Here is a 25,631-nt window from a genome sequence, read left to right on the forward strand (position 1 = left end):
TTGGCCAAAGCAAGTCACATCATCATGTCTAACTCCAAAAGGAGCAAGAAATCTAACTCCTACTATACGAACAGAGGGAGAACCAGAAATATTTGGTGAATGACACTCATGAATCTCACAGTGAGACTGGTGGAATTATAGATGCTTTTTCAAATATTTTATAGTGTTAAAATACATTTTACACTCCCATCACCCAGATTCCACTTGTGAGGCAGAAATTGAGAGTTGATGATGTATGCCATACTAGTCATTCAAAGCAAGGCTTTTAGCTGAAAATTCTTTAAAATCTGCATTCTTTTATTCAAACATTTTAAATAGACTGAGATAAACATGTTCATGTTAGGGAATACAGTGTGATTGAAAAATATTTACAGCTTCACATCATTGTAATATGCAATTTGTAAGTTATATGGAAGAAATAAACTCCAACAAGGCATTCTGTTATAAATATTTATGCGTTTTTTAGAAAAATACATCTTTTTGCGTATGTAAAATATAACAATTTGCTTGCCTCAGCAAGCAATCAGCAAGAAAGAAAATACATGTCACACCAGTGGGGTTTTAAATATTCCAGTATGTAAACACCTGAAAAATATCAGTTGAAAATGAATGGGAGATAGTTTGATGTACAGCAAAGAACACTGGCCTTGGTGTCAAGTTCAAACGCTGAGTCATCATTTATTAGTTACATAACCTTGGGCAATCTGGGCTAACATCTTCCATAAAAGAAATTAAATACTCTTCCTGTATGTATATTGTTGTGAAGTTTATCAAATAACACATGCAAAGCACTTAGAAAGTGGCTAGCACATGGTAGATAAATCAATGTTCATTTATTTATGTGAGAGCTGAATACTGAGCAATTGCACTTACACGGTAATCCCACCGCATACTAAGGGGAGCGGATGTCTCTCAAATTCCACTGTTATGAATAGATATATAGAGAGATTTGGCCAAATCAATGGTCATCTCACTTTTCTTACTGAATGGAGATACTATTCAAACAGAATTCCCTTAGGTGCCTGTCTTTTAACTGATGCTCAACAGCGAAGGAGGACTACATTGCTGGGTGTAGCTCCATGCCTACAGTAAGCACTTAATAAATAATGATAGAGAAAAGCAATGACAACCAGTCAAACCTCCTCTCTTAACGATCTATGGTCTGGGAGTAAGCCAGGTGAGGGGAATTAAGCCATCCAAAGGCATCAGGGACTGCTTCAGGAAGTGAAGGGAGACTTCGGCCCCTGTAGCCTTTGCTCCATTCTGTCATGTTCATAGCAGGTGACCGTGAACACTGAGATGGCCGGGCTGGCACAGAGAAACTGGAAACAGGTTGACCTATGAGGTTGGTGGATGTACTCATGGACCACCTGTGGTCTTCATGGCTTTGAGAATCTGCTCTCTCTGGGTCAGGATGGCTCTCTGGGACCCATCCCGTTTCCCCAGTCCCTGCTGGTGGTGCTGATATGGGGTGCATGGTCCAAAGAAATCTTCTATGGCTAATTTGGGATCAGTGGATAGGACAGACAGCAAACTGGGTTTCATTTGTTCCAGAGAGGCAACTTTGCCCATGCAATTGATGTAATCCTCCGGAAGCCTGTCCTAAGTCTTCTGAGCATACTTAAAAACAAACCACATGGCTCTCATTGACTGTGTAGAGAGAAAAGAAACCGTTAATTACTTTGCAGCTTCTGGGGCCACACTTGATCCTGGTTGTGCAGACAAGTGTTATTTTCAGGGCAAGGCTCGAGTCCCTCCCTCCTAACCACCTGAACTCTCTCCTACCAGCCACTCTCGCCCTCACTGATTGCTCTTACCACTGCTTGCCTGTACTTTGTATACTGTCTGAGTGTGTACCTTTACGCACATGGAGCCTTGTGTTTTCAACTATGCTGTAACCTGTCTGTGGGCAAGGACCAGATCTCATAGTCCTTTTTATAGTCCACACATGTTTCAGCAAATATTTAGATATGGAGTGGACATTTACTTAAATGTCTACTGCAATTAACTAAGGCTTTATCTGGAGAATCTGGTTGCAAAAGGTCGAATTTGGTTTTATTTCTATCCTGTTCTAAGTGTTTAGGTTATTATCCTTCTTTATTAAACCTAAAAATGGACCTAGATAGAAGTCTCCTAAAAAATGGCAAAAAAAGAGTCTAGAAAATATCTAGTTGCCTTAGGTTGTTTCCTGATTAGAGCATTAAAATTACTCCCCTCACCTTCAGAATTTCTCTGGACACATTTGTGGTCTTAGCTTGTGTGAAGATTCATTTTTTCAGTTAGGAAACATTTAATTACCATCAGTTGGGAGGTCTATGTAGGTGGGAATTATGTTACTGATACCTTTACTCCATCTGAATACCACAGCTCCTGGCACATAGTAAGCACTCAGATATTCGTTTCACAAGTGAATTTCTGCTTTGTTTCTATCATTTCTACATTATGAAGTAATTTCTCTTGGCCTATAGGATAATCAAATTATACCTACATATTAAAACCAAGGACAGAGTAAGTGTCTGCAATAATGAGCTTTCAATCTTTTCTTTGAACATTCCTGGGAGCCGCCTCCCTGAAGTTAGAAGCTATGTCTAAAATCTAATTCAGAGAATTTGCTTTCCTTTGATCCCACCACCCTAAGCCCATAAATCCTATTTCCAAGACTTGCTTGTTGGTAGAAGGCTCTATCTTTTCCCCATAGCCTGTCTTCTCCAGACAATGTCAGCCATCATGTCCTCAGAGGAGGGCAACCAGTTCTATCCTTTGAAAGGAAACATAGTATAAGGAAGCAACTAGGGAAAGACAGAGTATGGTTCCAAAAAGTAAAGAAGTGGGAATTCTGGTGCTCAGCTTCTCTAAAGCTGATTAACAGGATCTGCGGGAGGAGTTCTAGAAAGGAAATGCATACCCAACTTTTCCCTGTTAGTAACATAGATGAGGGTTTTTATTCTTATATTGTTAACCAGAACAGCTAAAAAAGAAAAAGCATATTTTCTCTTCTCTGGTTCTTCAGTTGCTGTTGGTTCCATAGAATAGATAGAATGAAAAAGAATCAAGGAGAAATCTTATCCCAGACAGAATTTTAATAAAAATTCTAAATGGAACTCACAGCACTGGTGCAATGCTGGTGCTGGTTACTGATTCTGGCTATTTTTGTGCTGTGTGTAGAGCTCAGAAAGCATGTACAAGGACAGGGAACACTTTCACGTTTGTAAAATTGTTATAAGTGGATTTCTCCCACTTTTCTTTTTCAGGCTTCGCTAAGTTCTCTAGAAAAGATAAAAAAAAAATCTGTCTTTGTTATTACCTTTAAGTAAAATAAAATTTGACTGGAAGATGGAACTATTTTAAAAGAAAGAAATTAGTGCATAGTAATGTTGGTCGTAATTGACCCGTACTTTAATTTAAACTTGATTTTAATACTCCTTTGGTTCAGGGTGCCTAGCAGTAGCAAAAAAACCACAGGAATTCATTCCACAGCCTTTAACATGCAGGTGGCCCAGTGACTTTGGAGTTCCGTTGTTGGTATTACCACTGGCTGGATTAAACCAATGAAAGCCAAAGTTGGTTTTTCCAAATGAAGTGGGAATACATGATGATATTAGGGATATTTGGTTATCAATGATATGCACAGAATCTTCAAGGAAAGTATATCCTGCAGCAAAGATGACCACATCAATATTCTCCACCTGCTACCTTCTTCAAAAGTGGGATCTGATTTCATGAGTTCTTTCACGTTGGATTTGACCATTATTCTGCCAGAAATTATGTGATTGTGAAGGTTGTCATGGATACTCACTTGAGAGTTTAGCAATCTGTAAAACTGGGGAAGATGATTCATATTAGTCTTTGCTCTCTCTTCATTTATTCATTCCCTTATCCACTTATACATTCCAGAAAACTATATTGGGCACTCTTTTTCTCCCTTCTGTTTTGATGGATGAGATAAAAACGTTCTTTAGGAAATGTTAAGACTCCCGAGTCATCCTTTTCCTCTTCTCTTTCTCTTCCTTTATTCTTCTTTTATAAAGCCATTCTCATACAAAGAAGCCAGTAAAAAGCCAGGAAAACAAAGTTCTGGTCCTCCAATGCAAAAGGCTTCCTCTGGCTTTCCACCTTTAAACATAGCTGTCTACACTAGTGCAAGACAGAGGCACAGATACGCGGAAATGTGAGGGTCCCATTCTCAACTTGGATCCTGATGCTGAACTTGCATCAAGCGTTTCTCACAATAAAGCACTCTTCATTCTGTCTGTGCTCTGAGCCTCAGCTCTAGTCCATAGCTCTTGCCAGATGCTGAGATCTTTAGTTGAACTTCACATGGTGGTGGTAATTGCATGTATACAATAAAGCTTCATTTATCAGGCACTGTCATATAATCAGCATTTCGAGGACACAGAAATGTACACAGGTAAGGAAATTCTTCTTTTACTTTTAATTCCTTTACTTTTTACATAGTGTTTTGATGAAAATGTTTCTAAAATTTATTGCACTCGTCTCATTTCTTAAACAGTGTGTAATGAACATAACCTTCTTTTATCGCTCATTTTCTTCACTAAGCACCTTAATTACTGCTCAAATGCTATAATGCACTTTCAATGTCTCCTGCCTGTGCTGTTCATTATTATGGCTCTTGTCACTGTGTCTGTAGCTGGCAGTATTTCCCTTCTCATTTATGGCTCTGGCCTGACAAACAAGACAGCTCATGGTTAGAATTATCTGCAAAATAAAGGTCAATACATTCTGACTGATTATCTTCAATCTGGTCTCATTAGTGAAGTGTACAGGTCATACTGTATAGAAGTCTGTCTGTCCTTTCTGGTTCTTAGAATCAATCACGTCAGTTGAGACAAAATAAATGCACCCTGAAGGTAACATGAATATCTTTTCTGAGGCTTTAGACCATAGTTTGCATGATTTAATCTTTCATTTATTCTCCGTCTAGTTACTCAACATAGACGTTGTCACGATCTTCTTGATGATATTAAAGCAAGTGAAACGCACACTGTCCATGGGACTAGCCTTCATCCCACACACAGTTCAATATCCAGGCCCCTCATCTGGTGCTAAGAAACACCTGGGAAAAGTAAGAGTGTGTTCAAAGTGGGGTAGTCAAGCAGCTGTGGGGCAGGGAAAAGAACCTAGAAGTTACCTGACCCCTTCAGTAAAAACAGAACCGTGTGACCTACGTCATCAGGTGTAGAATATATAGGTCTGGAAACTATGCAGGAGCCAGAATCCCTCCCCTCCCCTGTCATTCGACACCTCCTCCGACTGCTGGCTCTTTGGAACATGACCTGGGCCTCCTCACTGCTTTGGAAATCCTGCTGAGGATGGGGGCCTGTGAACTGACAGAAGGGCTGAAAGAGATGAATGCCTCCAACTCTTCCCCAAACTTTAGTGTGGATTCCTCTTTGAAAAAAAAAAAAAAACACTCAGTAATCCAAGACTTTTCAGTGTTCCAATGGTGTAACTATATGTTTTCTGCTAATCTATAGGTTTAAGATTAGGTGCTTTTGTCCTTTGCATATCGGATTCCCCATCAGTGCCTGGGGCTTCTCACCTCCTTGGTCTCCTGAACTCTGCCAGCCTCCACTCTGGGTTAGCAGACGCATTTTCTCAGCTGGAGCTCCTAAGACCTTCCATCTTGCAAAGGGCTAGGATCAGCTTTCCTCATTTTTACTTCTCAATTCACACCCTGGTGTTCTCATCCATTCTCTGATGTCAGCTATTTATTTCTGGATTAATCTTAAATATACATCTATACACAAACAGTTTAAATTAGTTCTAATGTGTTTGCTTTGTCAAATCAGTGACCATTGCTTAAACATGAAACACACACACACACCAGCAACAACTTATTTCTTTTATTCTTAGGTTGAAAATGTGGCAAATCCACTAATAAGGTGATCTAAATTTTAGTACTGGCCTTTTTTTTTCTAATTTCCTGCCTCCCTTTATGCTAGCTGTTAATGCCTCTGGACCTCAGTTTTCTTGGCTTTAAAATAAAGGGGCTTGGGGCCGGGTAAGCCCGGGGTGCAGCAGTTAAGTTCACACATTCCACCTCTCAGTGGCCCGGGATTCACCTGTTGGGATCCCGGGTATGGACACGGCACCACTTGGCAAAAGCTATGCTGTGGCAGACGTCCCACGTATAAAGTGGAGGAAGATAGGCATGGATGTTAGCTCAGGGCCAGTCTTCCTCAGCAATGAGAGGAGGATTGGCAGTAGTTGGCTCAGGGCTGATCTTCCTCAAAAAAAAATAATAATAATAATAAAAATAAAGGGGCTTGAACTAAATAATTTCTTAAGCTATCCCTAGTTCTAAAATGTTGATATTTTATTTATTATATGTATTCACCTCATTTAATTGGTCTAAAGAACTACCACCAGAAATCCTTTAAAATATGAAATTTTGTTTATCATATTATTTTTCTGACCTTTTTCCCCATTTAAATTGGATTTTTTTAATGAGAAAATATTTTAAACATAGAAAAAAGTAAACAGAATCATACAACAGACACATAAGTATTGTGTGTGATGATATATATATATATGCATCTGGCACACAGTAAGTGATTAGCAAATACTCTCGGAACGAGTGAATGATCAGCACCACTGACGGAGAAGACAGTTTAAAACAGCTGTTATTTCCCCAGAATGGCCAGCAGAGGGCGAGCTTGTACATTGACAAAACTGACCCTTGGTTTAGAAGGGTTACCTTGGTGTGTTAGCGCCCCTCAGTGTACAACTTGATTATTGTGCAATTACCAGCACATTTCCAACAACTGATCTATTTGCACCTTGTTAACCATACTAAATAAGTACAACTACACATGTGCAAAAATTGGTCACAGATCTCAAAGTGAGTGGCATGTTAAATAACCGTTTGGAAAATTTGCAATATTTAAGTCACCTGTCTAGATCATGCCCCCCGACTCTTCTTTGCAGGTTATAGAGAGAGTTCTAAGCCATGTGAGTCAGGATAGAAAGTGATGGTCTGAATTAATTCTCCAAGCTGCTGCCTATTTTGTTCCACTAGTATTTACACACACACACACACACACACACAGTCCTTATCCCCAGAGGAAGCCACTATTAACAGTTTTTTGTATCTTCTTAAAATCACATATACGTTTACCACTATAGGTATATAGGAGTTTTTTCTATAAATTGGATCACCAATACACATGGTCCTATAATTTGATTTTTTCAAAGAATATCTTCTGACGTCTGCGCATATGATAGTTCTTCATTTTTTCTAATGACCATGTAGTCTTCCACAGTATAGATGTGTTAACTAGTGGAGATCTTGACAAAGAGCAAAAGGCTTGACTGTTTCTAGTCGTGATTGTTGAGTATCCATTAGGCCCAGCCAACACGCTCAAACCTCTGCTGGGTCTTGTGTGTAGATATGTGCCTTTAGTGGAAAGCCATAAGCAGAAGCCTTGAGTCTTAGTTGTCCTGGGTTTATGCATCTGCACAGGCAGGTGGAGAATTCCCACATCAACAAAACACAACTCTAAGAAAACAGACTTGCCTTGTGGTATGGCTGACCTCCACAGCCACGCCAGGGCCAGAATTCCCAATGCCGATCACAAGGATTCTCTTTCCCATAAATCTCTCTGGACTCTGATATTCCTTGCTGTGGAAACGCTGACCTTTGAACTTCTCAATCCCTATGTAAAGAAAAAAAAATGGAAAATAGCAATTCAGCTTCAGGAAATGTAGAGCTCACTGTAGTTGTTACATTGCATTTGCACAGTTTCATAGTAAACCCACTTTAACAGTAAAATCTGTATATATAGTACCACTTTCAACTACTTTTCCATTGTCCCTCTATGATACACAAACATCCATTGATATTAACAGAAATTTGACTTACTGTAGCACACACATGAAGTTATATTATATGTACTTTTTTACAGAGCAAATTCGTTTTGGTGATACCCAAATTCATAGTGAACTATGTTTTTTTTTCTGTGGTTATCATTACGGACTCTCAAAATTGGAAAATTAGAGTCATCCAGACAAACCTTGCACTATATATTAATACAGCCTTGCTATTCAAATGTGATTCTCCGACAGGCAGCAGCACCTGGAAACTTTGTCAACGGCAAATCCACTAGCCCCAATCCAGACACGCTGAATCAATCTCAGGGAGCTGGAACCTCGATCTCGCTTAACAAAGTCTCCAGGTGACTCTTACCATACTAAAGTTTGAGAGCCACTGATCTAAAAACCCCTCATTAATGGTTATTAGTTTCTGCTTACATACCTCTTGAATTGGGAAACTCACTACTTTACAAGGCAGACCATTTCATTTTGGGACAAGACTTCTTGTTGGAAAATCCCTTTTCTTTCCAGTGAAGTCAACCTCCCCGGAACTTCTACCTGTCAGCTCTCATCCTGCCCAACAAGAACACACATGGCATTGATTCCATCCTTTCTGTGATGGTCATATCATAGCCAAAGGTGGTGATCGTGCTCCTTTCTCACCCCTAACAAGTTTCCTCCTCCAGGTTAAATAACTTCTGTGGTTTTATACATTCATCATGCTGCATTTGCCTGACTCTCTACTGTCCTGGTTGTTTTCCTCTAATTATGTTCCCTTTTGTCACCATTCTTCTTGAAGTGGGCACCAGAGTAGAGCACAACACTCCAGGTATGGCTTGACAACACAGGTGAAAAAGACACCTCTCTTTCTTAAGGGAAACTTAAGTGCCCATGGCTTGGATGCAGACATTCTGATTATGACAGGCTTTTTCTTTTATAAAACTTAAAAACCTATAGAAGCCAGATTTTCCTCTAATTGTATTATTTGGGGCAATAGCTTATTGCTTGCCATTATCAAGAGAATTTTAAATCCACTTTACTTAACCACAGACCATCCACCCTTAGGATTCCCTGAGATGGGAAAATTACATACGTGGGAAAAACTGAAGTGGTAAATGAGGGTCAGTATGACAGCCACTGCAGACCATGCCTGCATCAAAGGCAGATGGCCTTTGCTTCCCCTAAGCTTCTGTTACAACATCCCACTGGCCAGGTGGATGAGAAATCAGGATGTTTTCTCACACTGTGCATCGTCATCTGAGTATAAAAGGACGAATATGGGTGTCACATGACCATCTCCTTCCACCTCCCTGAAACTAGAGGACTGCCTCTGGACCAATAGAGGTCATCCAGTTTATTTCCCAGATTCCATGGAAAGCGGATCCTGAATAATCATTTTCTTGTAGATATTTCAATATTTAAAAATCTTTAACGAGATTTTACAATCTGATTTAGATTTGTTCCACAATTCCCATGAAAATTGAGAAGTGAGTAATAAGAAAGGTATTTGGTTTCCTTTATACCTGTTGCTTGACTTTTTCCCCTGCCATATAGCTTATGTAGCAGATATATATGCCAATACACCCTTGATTTCAAGTCTTCCAAATTGATGACTATATGGATGGATTAACAGACAGATGAGATGGTAAATGTAGGCACACATGTTCAAAAGTTGTCTTTTTAGAGATTTATGCCACAGACACATTAACTTCTACCTAATACTAAGTAAGACTCTCCTGTGAGGTGGTAAACAACTGCTGTGGGAGGTAACCAGGCAGGAACTAGATGTCCCATCAGCAAAAAAGATGAGTTGCAAAAGAGATAAAGCTAGCAAGCCTTTCCAAATGGAAGTTTCCATGAGTCTAGAAAAATGATAATGATGATATTAGCTAACAGTTACTCAGTGTTTATCTTATCATAAGCATAGATGTAATTGTTCTATATGCACGCACTCATTTCACCTGGAAAGAGACCCGTCTGCAAAGAGGGTTGTAGTGATGGTCTGAGTTTGTGCAAGGAAAATGCCAAGTGAGAAAGTCATGTGGTTGATGTATGCATGTATATACAAAAGACCACCACGCAGGCAAAAAGGTTTTGCAAATAAACACAATATTGCCTCTAATTCAATAGTCAGTGTCTCTAAATCAGGATATTTAATACCCTGAAACTGTACACAAAATCTCTTATTTATGTGTCTTTCTCTAGAGAAAGGTGACAGCTGCCTTCAGCAGATTCTCAAGGGTCAAGATTACAAAAGACCCTAAAGCCTACCTGGAAACAGATGTACTTCACAAGGTCAAGGTGCTTGGCATACATCTTCAAATACTCTGGGGGCTGTGAGCTGTGCATGTAATTTGGAAAATGATCAGCTAAGGAGAAGTCACTGAAATAGGTCACTTCCTTGGAAGTGTCGATGTTCACAGATCTATAGATGCTGGGCTTTCCTTCTTCTGACTTCTCTTTTAGAAAGTAAAGGAAAACATTCCCATCCTGATAAGCAATGCAGTAGAGCCAGATTGTTCTTTAAGAGGCATGTGCAAGTCTACGCTGCTGCTAGATTTCTCCAATGCCTGCAAGTCAGAGAGCACCGACATGTGCTTCCATTCAGCTGACTTTGGCATCTGATCTGCCAAGACCTCAGTTCTTCAGAAGGCCAGAGGCTTGTAAGGGTTTTGTGTGTTTGATTCTTCCTATTGACTTGTTCCCAACCCTGCCTGCCCTTATTGAAGTCCCAGACAGTGCTCTCTAGAAATTCATCACTTGGTCTTCCTTTACTTCACATCAGGGGGACTTTATCTGATCTGGAATTCAGTTACATGGGACACATTTTTCCTGTTCTGAAGGGTTTAGTGGGATGAAAATTCCTCCCCGAAAATGATGACTCAGGAAGGAAAGGAGAGAGAGAGTGTTGAATACCAACTCTGTAACCAATGACTAGGTTAGGTATTCTCACAGAGGCCACCTATGAAGAACTGATTACTAGTTTCTTATGGATTAGGAAACGAGGGCTCTAAGACTTGCCCGGCTGAAGCTTTCAGTCTCCTGTTCCAGGGCCCATTTCCTGCCTTAGGGCTGCCCCCCTCAGCACCAGCCTCTGCATCCACAGCACCTCTAGGACATCTGGCTCAGCGCTGACCACTCTCTCTCGTACGGTACTGATCTGTATCCATGTCTCTTTCCTTTGCCATAAACCCTGAGAGTCAGGAACCATTCCTGTTTATCAATCTATCCCTATGGAGTACAATTCCCAGCTCACAGCAGGTTGTTGTTTTATATTTGTTGAGTTGCAGGTTGGATGTGCTCTGTGTCCCATCGAAAGAATATGGAGACTTACTTGGAATCTCCAGAGCCCCCCAGTGTCATCACAGGTGAGCTCAAAGAAAGTGGGCTCCAGCCTTTCATCCAAGCAGCACTCACTCGCTCCCACACCACTGATCCCAGCTCTGATCACTGCCACTTTCTTCTTCCTCACATTCTTCTTCATCATCTGGAGGGACAGAGACCATCATCAGTGCTGCAAGGCCAGTAACTGAGGGTGAACTGCCATTCAGTTAAAACCTCTATGTCAGCAAAGATCTCTAACAATTCATTTTTTCAGAAATAATCCCAGGTCCTTGAATTTTGGTTGGTTCCTGCCTTCCCAGGCTTTCCCCGATGGAATCAGTGATGATCCAGCTCCACTTGGTTCCTGAGTCTCCTGAACATAGAGGGGAGAATGTGAGCCTGGATAATAGTTTAGGACATTAATTTTTAAATCTTACTCCTTTACTCCCATTCAAGCAGGTTACAGGCTTTCTGAGCCATTGTCTCAAGGAAGAATAAGCCAGGGAAAAAAACCAGAAGTTGTTCTTGTTCCTAAAAGTCTCCAGGCCAGATGGAGGTAAGGAGCGAAGGGAAGAAACAGTAGTTGAATATGCAGGAGGCGTAGAGGGGCCTCCCCTGGAATACACAGGTTCCACCTGCCTCCAGAACAAAGCCAGTGTCTTCAGGACCTGTTCTGCCCTGTCTTGCCCCCTCTCATCCCACTCACCATTTTTAATGAAATTTCCTCTGTGCTTTGCCTGTGAATTTTCCCATTTGCAGCCATTTCTGAAAATGTACATAGATAAACGCTCATAACAACTTTACATTTGTTCGTTGCTTAGTTGTCTTCCAAGCACGTTAGTAAGCTTCTTTTTTTATTTTCAATTTGGTCCTCAGAAAAAGTAGGTAGGGCAAGTAATACTATAGTCCATTTTCCTGATGAGGAAAACCATGACTCACTGAAGAGCAGTCAATGTTCAAGGTCTTCCTGTGACGAACAGTGAAGCTGTGCCAAATACGTGGGCTGAGTGACTTCCCCAGCACTTCCTGGGAACTGCCCACCGTATTTCACAATGCCCACCCACCCACACTTCCTTCTGGAGAATTCCTGCCTAGATTGTCTCCTGCCCTAAATAATTATGCTCTGGGTAGTATGTTTTTTCCCAGCCCTGGACTGGGAGTGAGATCCTAACCCTTTAAGAGTTAACACTGATAGGGAAGAGGTCAAAGGGATGTAACATATGGAGAGTTCCAAGGCTACAGAAGAAGCCAGGGCAGCCTTTATGGGCCATGGGCAAGATCAAGTGAGGACATCATCCAGCAGAGACACAGGAGAAGACAAGAGAGAAGCAGAAGGGTAGTGACCCAGCCTTTACAAAAGGAAAGGGAGTATCCTTGGCTTTCCAAAATGGCTGTGCTGTGGCTCTCTGTATCCTCGAAATAACCCCAGCTAGCTGGACTCTGTGCCATGATTTAGGGCTAAATTGAGTCCCAATGGGGTCAGAGCACTGAGCAGTGAGCCCTTCCTAAAGAGTGCTGCCTAAAAACTCAGATGCCACTACCAAAAGGGGCTTTACCAAAACAGAAACAGTGAATACAAGCAGGAAATAAGATTAGCCTGAAATCCTGGGTCCTTTGTTCATCAGGCACCACTTGGGATATTTCTTTAAACTATTACTTAATCCTTCAGGTTTTTAAAATTGTGGTCATAATAGCTTATAACATAGTGAGATTTCATTTGTACATTATCATTTGTCATACACCATATAAGTGTGCCCCCTCACCCCTTGTGCCCACCCTCCAACCCCCTTCCCCTAGTAACCACTAATTTGTTCTTTTTGTCCGTAAGTGTGTTTATATTCCACATATGAGTGAAATCATATGGTGCTTGTCTTTCTCTGCCTGGCTTATTTCACTTAACATGATGCCCTCAAGGTTCATTCATGTGGTTGCAAATGGGACGATTTTGTCTTTTTTATGGCTGAGCAGTATTCCATGGTATACATATATACTTCATCTTCTTTATCCAGTCATCCGTTGATGGGCACTTGGGTTGCTTCCATGTCTTGGCTATTGTAAACAATGCTGCAATGAACATAGGGGTGCATAAGTCCCTTTGAAGTGTTGATTTCCAGTTCTTTGGGTAAATACCCAGTAGTGAGATAGCTGGGCCATATGGTATTTCTATTTTTAATTTTTTGAGAAATCTCCATACTGTTTTCCACAGTGGCTGCACCAGTTTGCATTCCCACCACCAGTGGATGAGGGTTTCCTTTTCTCCACAACCTTTCCAAAATTTGTTGTTTTTTGTCTTGGTGATTATAGCCATTCTAATGGGTGTAAGATAATATCTAAGTGTGCTTTTGATTTGCATTTCCCTGATGATTAGTGATGAAGAGCATCTTTTCATGTGCCTATTAGCCATCTGTATATCTTCTTTGGAAAAATATCTGTTCGTATCTTCCACCCACTTTTTGATTGGGTTGTTTGTTTTTTTGTAGTTCATTTGTGTGAGTTCTTTATATATTATAGAGATTAACCCCTTATTGGATATATGATTTGCAAATATTTTCTCCCAGTTGATGGGTTGTTCTTTCATTTTGGTCTTGGTTTCCTTTGCCTTCCAGAAGCTCATTAGTCTGATTAAGTCCCACTTGTTTATTTTTTCTTTTGTTTCCTTTGTCTGCATAGACAGGGTATTCGAAAAGATCTTTTTAAGTCTGATGTCAAAGAGTGTACTGCCTATATTCTCTTCTGGAAGTTTTATGGTTTCAGGTCTTACCTTCAAGTCTTTGGTCCATTTTGAGTCTATTTTTGTGCATGGGGAAATATAATGGTCTGCTTTCATTCTTTTGCCTGTGGCTGTCCAGTTTTCCCAGCACCATTTATTGAAGAGGCTTTCCTTTCTCTATTGTGTACTCTTGGCTCTTTTGTCGAAGATTAACCGTACATAGATGTGTGGTTTTATTTCTGGGCTTTCAATTCTGTTCCATTGATCTGTATGTCTGTTCTTATATCAGTACCATGCTGTTTTGATTACTATAGTTTTGTAATACATTTTGGAGCCAGGGATTGAGATGCCACCAGCTTTGTTCTTCCTTTTTAGGATTGCTTTGGCTATTTGGGATCTTTTTTTGCCCCTTATGAATTTTAAGATTCTTTGTTCTATTTCTGTGAAGAATGTCATTGGGATTCTGATTGGGATTGCATTAAATCTGTGGATTGCTTTAGGTAGTATGGACATTTTAACTATGTTTATTCTTCCAATCCATGTTCATGGAATATATTTCCATTTCTTTATGTCATTATCTATTTCTTTCAATACGTCTTATAGTTTTCTTTTTATAGGTCTTTCACCTCCCTGATCAAATTTATTCCTAGATGTTTTATTCTTTTTGTTGCAATTGTAAACGGGATTGTATTCTTGAGTTCTTATTCTGTTAGTTCACTTCTTGAGTGTAGAAATGCTACTGATTTTTGTAAGCTGACTTTTTACCCTGAAACTTTGCTGTAGTTATTATTTCTATTAGTTTTCCGATGGATTCTTTAGGATTTTCTATATATAAAATCATGTCATCTGCAAAGAGCAAGAGTTTCACTTCTTCAGTGCCTATTTGGATTCCTTTTCTTTCTTTTTCTTGTCTAATTGCTCTGGCCAAAACTTCTAGAACTATGTTGAATAAGAGTAGTGAGAGTGGGCACCCTTGTCTTATTCCTGTTCTCAGAGGGATGGCTTTCAGTTTTTCCCCACTGAGTATGATGTTGGTGGGGGGTTTGTCATATATGGCCTTTATCATGTTGAGGTACTTTCCTTCTATACCCATTTTATTGAGAGTTTTTACCATGAATGGATTCTGGATCTTGTCAAATGCTTTCTCTGCATCTATGGACATTATCATGTGGTTTTTCTTCCTCATTTTGTTAATGTGGTATATTACGTTGATTGATTTGCGGATGTTGAACCATCTCTGTGTCCCTGGTATGAATCCCACTTGATCATGGTGTATGATCTTTTTAATGTATTGCTGTCTTTGGTTTGCCAACATTTTGTTCAGGATTTTTGCCTCTATGTTCATCAGTGATATTGGCCTGTAATTCTTCTTATTTGTGTTGTCCGTATCTGGCTTTGGTATCAGGGTGATGTTGGCCTCGTGGAATGTGTTAGGATTATATCCATCTTCTTCAAGTTTCTGTAATAGTTTGAGAAGAATAGGTAATAAATCTTCTTTGAATGTTTGGTAGAATTCTCCTGAGATGCTGTCTGGTGCTGGACTTTTATTTCTGGGGAGGTTTTTGATACCTGTTTCAATCTCTTTACTTGTGATCGATCTATTCATATTCTCTATTTCTTCTTCATTCAGTCTTGGGAGGTTGTAAGAGTCTAAGAATTTATCCGTTTCTTCTCGATTGTCCAGTTTGTTGGCATATAGTTTTTCATTGTATTATCTTATAATCTTTTCTATTTCTGTGGTATCCATTGTAATTTCTCCTCTTTCATTTCTAATTTTATTTATTTGAGTCTTCTCTCTTTTTTTCTTAGTGAGTCTGGCTAAGGGTTTTTCAATTTTGTTTCTCTTCTCAAAGAACCAGCTCCTTGCTTCATTGATCCTTTAATAATAATAATTTTTATTATATCCCTCATGCTGCTGAGTTTAGGCTTTCTTTGTTCTTATTTTTCTAATTCTGTTAGATGTAGTTTAAGATTGTTTATTTGAGCTCCTTCTTGTTTGTTAACATGGGCCTGTATTGCTATAAATTGCCCTCCTAGGACTGCTTTTGCTGCATCCCATATGAGTTGGTAAGGTGTGTTTTAGTTCTCATTTGTCTCAAAATATTTTTTGATGTCTCCTTTTATTTCTTTGACAACCCATTGGTTGTTCAGTAGCATGTTGTTTAGTCTCCATATTTTTGTTCCTTTCTCTGCTTTTTTCTTGTAGTTGATTTCTAGTTTCATAGCATTAGGGTCAGAGAAGATAGTAGATATGATTTCAATCTTCTTAAATTTATTGAGGTTTGCCTTGTTTCCCAATATATGGTCTATCTTTGAGAATGTTCCATGTGTACTTGAGAAGAATGTACACTCTGCTGTTTTTGGATGGAGTACTCTATATATGCCTATTAAGTTCATCTGGTCTAGTTTTTCATTTAATTCCACTATCTCCTTGTTGACTTTTTGTCTGGATGATCTATCCATTGAAGTAAGTGGGGGTGTTGAGGTCTCCTAGTATTATTGTGTTGTTGGTAATATCTCCTTTTAGGCTTGTTAATAGTTGCTTATGTACTTTGGTGCTCCTGTGTTGGGTGCATATATGTTTATAAGTGTTATGTCTTCTTGGTAGAGAGTCCCTATTATCATTATATGCTGTCCCTCTATGTCTCTCTTTACCTGTTTTATCTTGAAGTCTACTTTCTGTGATATACGCATGGCAATACCTGCTTTCTTTTGTTTGCTGTTAGCTTGGAGTATCGTCTTCCATCCCTTCACTCTGAGCCTATGTTTGTCTTTAGAGCCAAGAGGTGTTTCCTGGAGGCAGCACATTTTTGGTTCTTGTTCTTTAATCCATCCTACCATTCTGTGTCTTTTGATTGCAGAACTCAGTCCATTTACATTTAGAGTGATTATTGATATATGAGGGCTTAATACTGCCATCGTATCACATGTTTTCTAGGTCTTCTGCATATCCTTTGTTTCTTGTCCTGTGTATATCAGGCTACTGATTTGATTAGGTAGTTTTCTGTATTTGTTTTCTTCATTTTCTCCTTGTTTATCATATACGTCTCTGTTCTAATAATTTCTTTAGCAGTTACCATTAGGTTAGTATAAAAAGTCTTATAGATGAGATAGTCCATTTTCTGATTGCCTCTTATTTCCTTAGACTATACTGATTCCATCCCTTTCCTCTTCCTCTTCCAAGTTATTATTGTCATATCTTATTCCATCTTGTGTTGTGAATTTGTGGTTAAAGTGATGATATAATGTTTATTTTGGTGTCTTCCTTTTCTTTATCCTTGATGTAAAAGTTAACTGTTTACCAACCTGATCTGATAGAGAGCTGCCGATTTCTGATTGTTGCCTACCTATTCATCTCTTTGCTCAAGGCTTTGTAGCCCTTTTCCTGCTTTTTTTGTTTGTTTGTTTCCTTTCAGGTATAAGGGCATTCTTGAGGATTTCTTGTAGTAGGGGTCTTGTGGCGATGAACTCCTTTAGCTTTTGTTTATCTGGGAAAAACGTATTTCTCTGGATACAGTATTGTTGTCTGGAAGTTTTTGTCTTTCAGGATTTTGAATATATCATTCAATTCTCTCCTAGGCTGTAAAGTTTCTGCTGAGAAATGTGCTGAAAGCCTCATAGGGGTTCCTTTGTAAGTTATTTTCTTCTGCCTTGCTGCCCTTAATATTTTTTCTTTGTCATTGACTTTTGCCAGCTTTACTACTTATGCCTTGCAGTAGGTCTTTTTACATTAACATACTTGGAAGTTCTAGTAGACTTTTTCCCATAGATTTCCATCTCCTTCCCCCAGGTTTGGGAAATTCTCCACTGTTACTTCTTCGAACAAGCTTTCTGCTCCATTCTTCTTCTCTTCCCCCTCTGTAATACCTATAATCTTTATGTTGCATTTCCTAATTGAGTAGGATATTTCTCTGAGAGCCTCTTCATTTCTTTTTAGTCTTAGTTCTGTCTTCTCCTCCCTCTGAATTATTTCTACAGTATTGTCTTCTAAATTGCTAATTCAGTCTTCCATATTGTCAGTTTTGTTGTTTAGGGAGTCTAGATTATTTTTAATCTCATCCATTGTGTTTTTCATCTTCAACAATTCTGAATGGTTCTTCATTAAAATTTCAATCTCTTTTGTGAAAAAGCTCCTGAATTCATTAATTTGTCTTTCTGTGTTTTCTTGTTACTTGTTGAGTTTTTTCTGATAGCTATTTTGAATTCTTTGTTGTTTAGATTATGGATATCTGTGTCTTTGGGGTTGGTTTCTGGGGACTTGTCATGTTCCTTCTGGTCTGGAGATTTAATTTACTTTCTCATACTGCTTGATGCTGTGGATTTTTGCCTCCATATGGCATTATTATCTGGTCACTGCTGCCACATGCCTCCACTGCATGATGATCAGGCACTGTATTCTGGGCCCAGCATGATCCAGGGCTCCCCAGCTCCAGCCACTGGCTGCTTTTCTCACTGTACAATGCTCTGGTCGATGGCAGACCTGGAGCACTGGGCAGGGAAAGGGGTGCTCTCCTTCCCCTGTGCTTCCCCCAGCCTCCACTTCTCACCTGTGTGAACCTCTGGGCAATTGCAGGAATGGAGTGCCTGGCAGGGTAAGGAGCACTTTCTTATCCCTGCATGCCTCCCTCAACTGCTGCCTCTCTCTCTGCTCTGGGTGCTCACAGGGCTCCACCTGCCACTGCTTCTCTCTCCATGCAGTGCTTCCAGCAATCATGCAGCTGAAGCATGAGACTGGAGCACCAGGCAGAACCAGGGTGCCTCTCCCCAGCTGTGTATCTCCCCTAGCCAACCCCTCTTTCACTGTGCTGCTTTCCCAGTGAACACGGGGCAATAGCATGAAGCTGGAGTACCAGGCAGGAATGGGGCACCTCTCCCCAGCTGTGCGCCTCCTCCAGTTGGCTCCCCGTCACTGAGCCACCCTCTGGGAGATCTTGGGGCTCGAATGCCAGGCAGAGACTGTGCACATCTCCCCAGCTGCACACCTCTCCTAACTGGCCCCCTCTCTCACTTCACCACTCTCCCTGTGAACATGAGGCTGGAGTGCCTGGTGGTAACAGGGCACCTCTCCCCAGCTGTGCCCCTCCTCTAGTCGGCCCTTCTCTCACTGTGTCACTCTCCTGACAAACGTGGGGCTGGAGCACCGGGAAGGAACAGAGCACCTCTCTTGAGCTGTGCACCTTCCCTGGCTGGCCCCTATCTCACTTTGCTGCTCTCCCAGAGAATGTGGGGCTGGAGCACCAGATGGGGATGAGGCATCTCTCCCCAGCTTCCCACCGACCCTAGCCCTGGGCCCTCTCTCCCTGCAGAGCTCCTGCTGAGCAGCTTCAACTTCTTCTAGAGGATCCAGCCCCACCGCTACCTTCAGGTGTATGGCTGTGTGGGTCTCCCAGACGTCTCCTGTGTTGTGTGTGTGTCCTTTGTTGGTGTTTGAATGTCCTTTTGGTTGCATTTTAGAAGGGAGAGTCTGAGGGAAGAGCTCATTCCACCACCTTTCTGTAAATGTAGCCAGGTTTTCAGAAAATGGCTGCAGGGATTTCTCCCCTGAGGCTAGAGGCATTGTGGAAGTGATCATTTACCTAGAAAAAGGTAATGTTTTGATCAGAAAAGCAAATACACCAGCCCACTGGCATCAGCTCCCCAAACTCAATTGTTAAGTGTCAAGGAATTTTGCTAGCCAGCTGTTAAACAGCCATGAGTAAAATGTATGTAAACTTACAACTAAATGAATTTTGCTAAAAATGAAGATAATAAAAATTCAAACCCCACGACTTCCTAATTATTTTGCTACATTTTACTATTATCCATAATCATGAGATTATTTATATCTATTGTATTTGTGTGATGGAACTACTACATAATCATGTGCTATTATGCATCGCTTCCCAACTCCACAATCAGTGATGTCATTGGGTATCTTGAACTTGGCCTTGGTGGGAGTATTTACACCTTAGAAACCAGCAAATGCTACAAAGCAGGGCTATCCCCCAACCCCCAAAGCCTGTTGTTAACCATTTGCGAGCACACTCCCGATGTGCTATGGAATAAACTCTCAGCCATTTGATCCTGGCCTCACAATGAGAATTAAACATTCAGATGAGGACAGTGCTTTAGAATGCACACGGAGGATGCCATAAACATCTGCTCAACAATTTCTAACCCCTGAGAAAGAAAAAGTCCCATGAAATCACTGGACTGAAGCTCCACGGCTGGACTTCATGAAGGAACCATGTGTAGACCCTCACTCTCCCTGGGAAGCACTTTCTGGGGACCAGATACTAGAAATGGATTATGTCTCAACTACATTTTAATACTCTGCCTGCAAACCTTTAAGGAAAAAGACAGAAAAAATACATTAGGAGCCTCATATTGATCCATCAGGCTTTTTATGATCATGGACATAGAAGTGGAGTGGTAAAGCCAAGGCTATTTTCTTACTGTGATAACAGCAGAACAAGTAAACAGGAAAACACAAAAAAAAGTAGAGGTATGAGCTTATGTAAGCAGATTGCCAAAAGTCACCACCCTTGGGACTTGATCATTCAACAAAGCAGTAAAAGAGTTAGTGATTTCAACCAGTGGTAGACAAAGGTACAGCCTTATAAATCAGATACTTCATATCTCAATACAACGGCCAAAATCCAATTCTCTTGGAATAGTTTGCGTTTTTGAATTCAAAATAAACCAAAAAATTACTGCTAGAAATTTATGAAGTAATAAAATTTGTTTTTCATCCAAAGTTAGGTCACAGTCCAAAGAATCAAGCCACAGGTTTTTTTTCCCCCTGTCTAGGAGAATGTGTTGTGAAGATGCATGTTAAAAGAAGACAGTAAATGCTTAAAAAAACAACAACAACAGACACTAGTAACAATAATGCAAATAAACATTCACTCAGATGCTGTATTAAATCTGAGCACAGTCATTGGGTCACACAGGTACATATCTTGTCAGATAATTCATTCCTCTGTTTATGACTTTCTCAGCTTGGTGATGTTATGGATTCTGGAACTCAGCACACTCACTTCTACTTTTATGATGCTCAAATAAAGTAAACAGTTTTATATATTTCTTTGCAGATAGCAAGTATTGTTTTCTTGAATCAGTTTGCTCGATTTTTGCTAAGGCAATTTTCCTGCGAGTTATTGTTGAAGTTTCTTATAAAACATTTATGAGGAAGTAATCTCACTAATTCAGGTTAAAAAGAAAAAAAAAATCAATGTGTTAAAAGAGTAGCTGTGGTGAAAGAGACACAAATTTTCTTAGGCTCAAAAGAAAGTATGCAGTATGCTGATCCCCTTGCCCTTCCTTGTTTTTATCTTCTTTCAGGGGCAGCCTGGGAGGAAAGTTTTTCACAGGTTGGGGGACTGCCTTTGGGTTAATCTGCTCATTCAATGAGACCAAGAAAGATTATTTTCTATTTGCCCCAAGTGATAGTATTTCTATTCTAATTTTTGAACAAGAGAGTGACTTTTCTTATTTCTACCTTAGAAAAATATTTGCACAGAAATTTGTCTGATCTGGTGAACCGCAGTCTCAGCTAATGTGACATTTTACACTAAATAAATTTCCACTGTTGAAGCATTTCTAGAAACATTAAAATATTTCCCTCAATAAACACAGCCATAGCCATCGCCCTTTTCCAACAGGGTAAATCAGATGCCTTTGATTCATTTGGATATATGGTTATAACATTTGTGAATGAACGAAGATACAAGGCAAAACATACATTCACAGGAACTCGGAAGACACACATATTCTCAGAAAATTCTCATGCCCTTTAGTGAGGAAACTTGATGGCCTTCTAACCAGTCACGTACTTCTTATTTCTCTACATTAGAGGCCAGAATTATCTTTGGAAGATCACTCATTCCCTTGCTCAGAGAACCTTTGATGGATCCTTGTGGCCTACAGAATAAAGCTGAAAATCTTTAATATGGCATTCAAGGCCCTCCAAGACTTGGTTCCAACTTTCTGGCTTTCCTTCCCCTGCAATTATCCACAGGTGACTTACGGCACTTCCAAATTCATTAAATTATTTATATCTCATGAGAATCCTAGGAAATAATACTATTATTATCACCATTTTACAGAAAGGGAAACTGAGCCTCAAAAAGGTTAAATCACTTGCCTGAGGTCACACAGGAGGTCAGTGATAGAATTTGACGGAGGCATTCTTGCTTCAGTGTTCTGGCTCTAACCACTACCCCACCACCCCTATATTCCAGAGACCCGCTTACCTTACTCTGCCCTTGCTCAAGCTATCTCTTTGGTTTGGAGTGCCATTTCTCCTGCAACTTCTGCCCACCTTTCAGGATCATGTTCAAATGCTACAGCCTCCCAGAAGACCTCCCTAATCCCAGCCCGACCCACCTCCTTTTGGGGTTTCCCTCCCTCACCTCTTCTCTGTGCTTCTTAAAGCATTTCATTCCTCTGCTCAAAATAAGTCTGTCACTTCCACAGTGCCTTTGAGGGCAGGGCCTGTCTCCTCTTCATGTATATTCCCCACAAACACCTTCCACAGAATCTTGTAATTAGTTTGCGTTCAATAGGTTTTGTGGAGTTTAATTGAACATGGCAGCTTCAGGAACACCCTTCATAACTACAGGTGGTTACATTGAATGAACAGCAGGGGGCAGCAAATTTAGAAAAAACTGAGACAGGATAAAGACCCAGGGGATAAACAGGGTGGCGCTGGGAGGCAGTGTGGTTTAACGAAAAACAGTATTCTTAGTCGAACAAATATGAGTTCCAATCCTAGCTATATACATGATATATACAATATAGATACATACAATCCTAGTATATACGTGATCACATTTTAGATAAATAACAGCCCTTGTTAAGTATTCGCTTAGTGTCTGGTGATGTGTCTTGTACTACTGTGTCTCTTATGTTCCCCTCCAGCTTGGTCCCCAACTGTACCATCTTCTCCACCTCATCAAATAGCATCATCATCCTCCCCAGTGCTTCACCCGAAACTAGAAGCCTTGCATGATTCCTTTCATTCTTTCATCCCCCATAACCAACACAATAACAGATTATACTGACTGCCTCTCAAAAGGATCCAGCATCCGTCCGTTTCTCCTTACCACTGCTGCTACCACCCGAGTCCAAAGCAGCATTAATTATCTCTTGCCTGGGTTTCTGCAATGGCCTCTAAATGGGTCTCCCTGTTTCCACTTTGGCCCCTTCAATCCATGCTCCACACAGTATCCAGTCACTTTTTTAAAGTGTAAATGGCATCCCGGCACCCTCAGCTTGCAAACACCCAATGACTTCCCACCATCCTTAGAATAAAATCCAGCCCCTGCTACTCCTCTCACCCCTCATCGCACTCTCCTCTCCCTTCTCCTCAGCCTACTTGTTTTCTTACTGTTCCTCAAACATGCTGGGCTCGTTCCCAGTTCCAAGAGTCTACTGGCTTTCTTACATTCCTTAAACACTTGATACATGAGCTGTTTCTGGTTCCTAGAATGCTTTTCCTTCCAGATTTTACATGGGCGTCTCCTAGTCATTCAGCCCCTCACTTAAATTTCACTCTCATTCATACTTTATATATATAATGTATGTGTATAATACACACACACACTTTTTTGTTTGCTTGCCAACTAAAAGTTAAGGTTCATGAGAGCAGGAACCTTGTTTTCCTTGTTGAAAACTATATCCTTACAGGATAAACTATTACTTGAGACATGGCAGGTGCTAAATAAATATCTATTGAATAAATGAATGTTAATAAATCTGAATAATAAGTAAACCTGAATAATGAGTCCACGTTAGCATATAACTATAAAATAGTCATACTTATACATTAAACAACATTTACTAAGTACCTACCATGTACCAGATATTATGGTAAGTAGTGGGAAATCAAAAGTGAAGCACAGGGGGCTGGCCCCGTGGCCGAGGGGTTAGGTTCGCGCGCTCCACTGCAGACGGCCCAGTGTTTCGTTGGTTCGAATTCTGGGAGCGGACATGGCACTGCTCATCAAACCACGCTGAGGCAGTGTCCCACATGCCACAACTAGAAGGAGCCACAACTAAGAATATACAACTATGTACCGAGGGGCTTTGGGAAGAAAAAAGGAAAAAATAAAATCTTAAAAAAAAAAAAAGTGAAGCACAATCCCATTCCTCAAGGAGCTTACAGTGTGATGTTATGTTTTTCTTATGACAGTTAGGACCTTTGGAGAACGAGAAAAGATGTATTCTCTACTTTATTCCTTATCTCTTCATCTTTCCAGTCCTTATTGCCCACATGGCCTGGTGGGAAGGTGGATAGTTTAACAGGATAAGTGCAATCTTTAGATTCCGACAGGCCTGGGTTCAAATCTCAGTATTCCCCCAACCAGCTGTATGTACAGGAACAATTTATATAACCTCCTTGGATCTTTTTTCTTCATCCAAAAGAAAAGGAAGATAACACTTCCTCTCTGGCAGGGTTCCTTTGATGCTTAAATGAATTAACACCTATCAAGCACCTTCTCCTAACTTTTCACTTAGCTGATCACCAAGATACCAGATATCTGATCCTGTGATTTCCTCCAGATATAAACTATGGTTGAAATATGTCTGCATCTTCCCCAAAATCCTGTTTTTGAGTAGCATGGCAGCATAACAGTTAAGTGTGAAGGGCCCTAGGGCTGGGCTACCTTTGTTGGATTACCAGATGTGTAAATATGGACAAGTTATTTAATTTCTGTTTGCCTCAGTTTCCTTTCAATAAAGGATGAGAATAGCAGTACCTCTTTCATAGGATTGTTCTGAGTGTTAAATGAGCTGTTACACAGAATCATTTAAAATACTGTTAAGCACACAGCGAATACTCAATAGAGGTTAGCTATTGTTCCACTTATTCATTGCTGGGTTGAAAAACCAACAAACTTAATGACATAAAGCAGCAACCATGTTATTATGCTCCTGGATTTGTGGGTCGGGAACTTGAAAAGTGTATAGTGGGGACGGCTTATCTCTGCCCCATAATGTCTGAAGCCTCAGCTGGGAAGGCTCTGAGTCTGGGGGTGACACAATGGTTGGAGGCTGGAAAAGAAACATCTGAAGGCTTCTTCACTCGCAGGTCTGGCAGTTGACGCTGGCTGTTGGCTGGGAATTCAGCAGAGGCTGTTGGCCCAGCACAGAACCTCTCCATTGGTGACTTAGCTTCTCCCAGGATGCAGGCTGGCTTCCATGAGTCAGTATCCCAAAAGACAAGAATTGGAAGGTGCAAGCTTCTTAAAAACTTAGCCCAGAAATTGGCACAGTGTCGCTTCGTCTATGTTCTTCTGGTCAACGCAGTGGCAGGGCCTTCCCAAGTTTAAGGGGAAGCGACATAGATCTCACCATCTGATTGGAGGAATGTCAGTTGTCAGTGCCATGCTATACTGAGAGCATGTGGGTGGAGTATATTGTGGTGGCCATCTTTGGAAAATACAACCTGCCACATCTATTATTATTATTAATATTATGCCCTAATAGTCATAAAAACACTTTAGCCCTAAGGGATGCCCTCTCAGGGCCCAAAAATTGGGATACGAGAAATGAGAAGAGTGAAAGGAAGGGTAGACATGAGCCATCCTTAGACCATGACAATTTAGAAATTGTAGTCAAATGTCCTTATTTTACAGATGACAAAATGTGGCTAAGAGAGGCAAAGTGACTTGCCCAGAGTCATACAGGTGGCAGAAGCACCAAGATATTTCTATTTTCAGTGGACTGCAACACCTGGAAAAGCAACAAAAAAGTAGTTGGAAGGAAAAGAAATAGGAAG

General features: G+C 40.5%; 1 pseudogene; it reads right to left on the minus strand.

Moving 5' to 3' along the window:
* Positions 1–5,014: 5,014 nt before the first annotated feature.
* On the minus strand, positions 5,015–11,920 carry LOC100060786 (flavin-containing monooxygenase 5-like; annotated as a pseudogene).
* Between the last annotated feature and the right edge of the window lie 13,711 nt (positions 11,921–25,631).

Source organism: Equus caballus, chromosome 5 (genome assembly GCF_041296265.1).
Source record: "Equus caballus isolate H_3958 breed thoroughbred chromosome 5, TB-T2T, whole genome shotgun sequence".
NCBI lineage: Eukaryota > Metazoa > Chordata > Mammalia > Perissodactyla > Equidae > Equus > Equus caballus.